Consider the following 5,866-nt stretch of genomic DNA (forward strand, 5'->3'; position numbering starts at 1 on the left):
CCTAGGAAACTGATTGCCAACCTCCTGCCCTACTTTACTTCATCCCCACCTTGAATGAAACGTGGTTGTGGTTTGCCAGAATTCCAGGGACTTGAGAATTTGATAAAGAATTCTATGTCCTTCTTTCTCTCCAGAGGGACTCCACAGTCAGTGGCTAAAGGAATTCAGACCTCTTTATTGTGCCAAATTTCCCCAAGCCCTAGTCATCGCCTTAACTTGAGAATGGGGCCAGCCAGTCCTTTTGAGAAGGAGGCACTGCCACCCTGAGATCCACATCGGCACTGACCCAGCCTTGCATCTAGCCCACTGGCTGGTTTCTGAGTTTATTCATAAAATTCAGGCAAGCCTGAAGAAACCCTTGATTCAGTGAAAACAAGAATAGCCAGTTATTTATTAATTTTTTTTTTTTTAAGGGAAAGCGGGTAGGGGAATTTCACATTATCTCTACACGACAGATAAAGAAACAGGTTAAGGGGCTCCTGGGTGGCTCAGTCGGTAGAGCATAGGACCCTTAATTTTGGCTCAGGTCATGATCTTGGGGTTGTGAGATCTAGTTCAGCGTGGAGTCTGCTTGTCCCTCTCCCTCTGCTCCTCCCCCTCCTCCTGTGTACTCTCTTGTGCTCTCTCTCTCTCTCAAATAAATAGATAAAATCTTAAAAAAAAACACCAAAACCCAAACAACAGGTTTAGAGAGGCTTAAAAGAAGCTACTGAGAATTATTTATATTAATCGCATATTTTCCCTCCAAAACTTTTAGAAGGGATTCAAAGCCCAAGCCAAAGCCATAAATTTGATGCTGACTCTACAAAGTCCATAGGCAATGTTCTTGAGTTCTCTTTGCAAACAGTGAGCACCCTGGGGAAATACCCAGAAAAATGGAAGACACAGTGGGGTACTTAAAGAACTTCTCCGGGGTGCCTGGGTGGCTCAGTCGGTTAAGCATCAGCTCTGGGCTCAGGGGGTGATCCCAGTGTCCTGGGCTTGAGCCCTGCATGGCTCCCTGATCAGCATGGAGCCTGCTTCTCCCTCTGCCTTTGCCTCCCCTCCCCCGCTCATGCGCGCACATATGCACTCTCTCTCAAATAAATAAAAAAATAAAATCTTTTTTTTTTTAAGATTTTATTTATTCATTTGAGAGACAGAGAGAGCCCAAGCAGGGGAGAGGCAGAGGGAGAGGGAGAAGTAGAGAGCCAAAGGCAGACGCTTAACCATCTGAGCCACCCAGGCGCCCCCCCCAAAATAAAATCTTAAAAAAAAAAGAACTCCAGAAGCAGGTAGATTCTCCAGAAGCAGGTAGATAAAATAAAGACACACAGGCAGGCAGAGGAACACTTTTATAATGATATAAAACAAGCTAATAAGGGCCAAATGTAAAATACAGACATGCTTCTTGTAGCAATTAGTAGAATGAAAGGATCAGGTCAGTTAACCAGGAAGGGCTTCCTGTAGGAGGCACCTTTCAAAGCAGAGTTTTGAAGGTGGTCTGGGGGGAAGGGAAATGCCAAGGGAAAAGGAAGGAGGGCAATCCTTCTGGGAACTGAGATGATGGTTTGGATCATCTAGTCAAATCTTATTGTATTTTATCCTTCACGTGTATTTTTTTTTTTTTTTTTTTTGCTATAGTTTAAATGATTCAGACCTCTCTGCCTGCATACATCTGATCTGACGTATCCTCGATTGGTTTTGCAGGTATTTATAGTTACACTATAAAGTGTCTTTAAAAAAAAATAGAGCGCGACTGTATAATGTGAAACCTTAACGCTGGATAAAAATGTCAAGATGTGAACTCTGCCGCCTCCTTTTAGTAATTACTCATTTCTGGCAAAAAAAGCAGATGGCTTAGTTTACCCTGAGGGCAACTTAAAAACACTATTGCTAGTTAATTCACTCCCAACCCTGCTCCCCAAATAGTTCTTTTCCCCTTTCTCATTTGAGTCCTCATTTTAGAAATTATCAATCTTTTCTGATTCATGGTATGTAGGCATTTAGTTAAAGTTAATCTGGATTGAGTTAACCCTTTCCTCTAAAGGTATATCTACTTTGCTCTCTCTGGGAATGTCATACATGGAGAAGGCCTATAGATTACTCCTTACAAGGGGGCAAATTACACATGCATTCTGTGTATAACTTGATCAAAAAACTTCCTGTATCTGTTGACACCTGCATCAGTTAAAGCAGGAATTTGGACGCCCGTTGACGGGATTGTAAATCATTAAGCTTCACAGATCTGATCTACAAAAGGGGGTGGAGGAGACCTCCTCTTGCTTCATAGAATCTGATTGCTCCCTCCGGTTCCCTATCATCTTCCTAAGAGGATTTAAAAGTTGGTTTCAAACAGCTATCAGAATGACTCCCCCCTTTCTTAAGGCACTCATTAGAAAATAAAACCAGATATAATTAACAAACAAACAAACCTATCTGCCTGCTGTTCTGACTTGTTATAATAAGTGTTATTTCTACTTACAAACAGTTTCCTGTCAGCATCCTGCTGTTTCTTTAATAAGACTTCTGCACTGGGGGAGAAAAAAGCTCTGCATTAAAATTAAGCGTTGAGTTGTCGTCACTTCTCTTCCTGCTCATCTGCGTTCGGATTCAATTTGCTTTGAGGTTGAAAGGAACTAAAATGTCAAAATCATCACTAAGAGAGAAGAGGGACCTCTCTGCACCTAGAGTTGGTTGAAGGATGGGGCTGCTAGTAGACTCATGATAAACACCCTGTTTCCTTACTCCTGGGCTCCATGGCCCCTGTGGCTCCTGGGCAACCGGAAAACCTTTCCAGGTTCCTGGGGTTAGTTTCCCGGCTGAATGATGGTGTTCCGGCATCCTTGAGCAAGTTCCAGAGGCCCATGTGAGTGGACAGATCCAGAGGGGACTTTGACCCTGAAGCTGGCCTGTGGGTTTGGTGAAAATAGGAGGCTGACTGGAAATAATCTGAAAGTGGTTGAGGTTGTCCAGGACAGCAGGGGGGATAATGCTGTGTGATCAAAATGTGGGGGATGGTGGATTTTCCAGATTAATATTTTTATATTAATTAGAATGTATAATTATTTTTATAATTTTATAATTAATGTTATATTTAATTAGAATTGATATTTTTAATTCTAGAGAATTGCAAACATATCCAAAGAAGGTAAGATAGAGTAATGAACTACTATAGACCCATCACCCATTTTCAACACTTATTCAACACTTATTTCAACACTGATACCCCCACCAACTCTCCCTTCCTGTATTATTTTTGTTTTTGTTTTTTTTTTTAAAAGATTTTTATTTATTCATTCGAGAGAGAGAGGATGAGAGATAGAGAGCACGAGAGGGGGGAGGGTCAGAGGGAGAAGCAGACTCCCCGCTGAAGCAGGGAGCCCGATGTGGGACTCGATCCCGGGACTCCAAGATCATGACCTGAGCCGAAGGCAGCCGCCCAACCAACTGAGCCACCCAGGCGCCCCTTCCTGTATTATTTTTGAAGCAAATTCAAGACATTATATCATTTCATCTATAAATATTTTAGTTTATCTCTCCAAAAATAAAGACTCCTTAAAATATATATATATATAACCGCAATACCATTAGCATACCTAAAAGTAATTAACAGTTTCTTCATATAATCAAATATCCAGTTCTTAAATTTCTAGTTGTCTCGTAAATCAGTTTTTTTAATAGTTTGGTCAAGATTCACATAAGTCTTGTTTGATAAGCTTATTAAGTTTCTCTTTCTCTCCTTTTTAAAATAGATGGTTTATTTTGGAATAATTGCAGACTTACAGAAAAGTTGCAGACAGAGTACAGAGAGTTTCCCGTGTACCCTTCACCCAGTTTCCACTAATGTTCACATCTCACATAATTACAGCATATTTGTCAAAACTAAGAGAATAACACTGGTCCATTACCGTTAACTAACCTACAGGCTTTATTCAGATTTCCCTAATTTTCCTCCTGGTGGCCCTTTCCTGTTGTAGGATCCAGTCCAGGACACTGTAATACATTTAGTCATTATGATTCCTCAGACTCCTCCAATATGTGACAGCTTCTTGGTCTTGCTTTTCTTTCTTTCTTTCTTTTTTTTTTTTTAAGATTTTATTTATTTATTTGCCAGAGGGAGAGAGAGCATAAGCAGGGGCTGTGGCAGGCAGAGGGAGAGGGAGGAGCAGGCTCCCCACCGAGCAAGGAGCCCGATGCAGGACTCGATTCCAGGACCCTGGGGTGGTGACCTGAGCTAAAGGCAGATGCTTAACCGATGTTAAGGGACCGAGGTGTCCCTCGGTCTTGTTTTTCATGACCTTGATATTGATCAGGTATTTTGTAGAAAGTCCCTTGGTTGGGATTTATTTCATGTTTTCTCATTATCAGACTGAAGTTATGGGTTTTTTGGAAAGAATACCACAGAGGAAAAGTGTTCTTCTTTACGGGCATTATGTACCAATATGACTTCAAGTCTCTTTTTGAGGCGCCTGGGTGGCTCAATTGGTTAAGCGTCCAACTCTTTATTTTGGCTCAGGTCATGATCTCAGGGTCATGATATTGAGCCCCGTATCGGGCTCCCCACTCAGCGGGGAGTCTGCTTGAGATTCTCTCTCTCCCTCTGCCTCCCCCGCCTCTCTCAAATAAATAAATCTTTTTAAAAAATGTGACTTCAAGTCTCTTTTTAAATCTCTTTTCCTTCATCTCTCTCTCTCTCTTTTTTCCATTGCAGATAACTTGCTGAGAATCTGTAGGATTTTGGTTTTGTAGTTGCTGTTGTTTGTTGTTTTGTTTACATACAGAGGCCATGGCCACTTTTTAGGCTGCCCGGGCTGCTTCCCAACCAAACAGTTGTCATCTCAGCAATTCCTGTTCATTTCCATCCCTTACCATCACAAGATAGAATTAAATAAAAGTCTGGGTTACTCTGCAGGCTGCATGGCAGCCTTTAATTTTAGTTAGATGCTGGAGAGAAGGTCTGAGAAAAAAGACATCCTTAGCAGGAAATACATTTAAAAAAAGAATTCCTTGAAAACTGATTCATGTGTCATGGAAAGATTTAGATAAGAACACAAGTGCGTGGACACACACACACACTATGAAGAGGTAGACAAATATATTATTGTTATCATAAAGAGAAGAAATACACCAAGACGATGCTTATAATGGACGGCCATTAGAATACACTGGGGATGATTAAAATCTGTCTGACATTGGCCCTGGCCAACCAGAGTCCTCAAGTTTTCATAGGACAGGATGCTAGCACAAGTGAACAAAGAAATAATAATTGTCTCCCTCTTGGACACGGAGCTTTCCGTTTTACCGTGCATTTTTGCTTGTGTGAGGTAATGTCATCGCGAAGCTCTTGCAGGTCAAACCCAAAGCACCGCCTTTTCCCAGATAAGGACCTCACGCAGCGGAGCGAGGCCTTGTGACTTGGTCACAAGGCTAGTTACAGATGGAAATGAGATTAGAAAGCAGGTGTCCTTCCTTTGCATGCTATTACCAGGTAGATTCAGGTTAATGTCATCCAGGATCGACCTTTAAGGACTTTCTACTTGGGTATCAAATATCTCAGTATGAATCCTTAAAATTAGAATTTAAAATTAGAGCCCCCAGTTTCTCGTCATGAACACTCCAAATGTTGATTTAGAGCACCAGATTTGTGCTCTAAATCGGGTTTAGTGTTGCTATATTGATAGATATCTTACTAGTAAGCCTGGGCGGGCCGGGAACACGCCCCATTTTGCCCTGACTCCTGAGGTTCAGGCAGCAGCTCTGATCCGTTCAGTGCAGGGTCCTGGTCAGGAAGACCTGCTGCTGACAGTGGTTCTGCTGCTGACAGGTGCTCCTAGGTTCAGAGCTTCCCCAGAGCGGGGTCACACCTGGAGCCCGCTTAGCCTGG

Source organism: Callorhinus ursinus, unplaced genomic scaffold, assembly GCF_003265705.2.
Source record: "Callorhinus ursinus isolate GAN/ISIS: 27379988/994484 unplaced genomic scaffold, GSC_fseal_2.0 scaffold10, whole genome shotgun sequence".
NCBI classification, from domain to species: domain Eukaryota; kingdom Metazoa; phylum Chordata; class Mammalia; order Carnivora; family Otariidae; genus Callorhinus; species Callorhinus ursinus.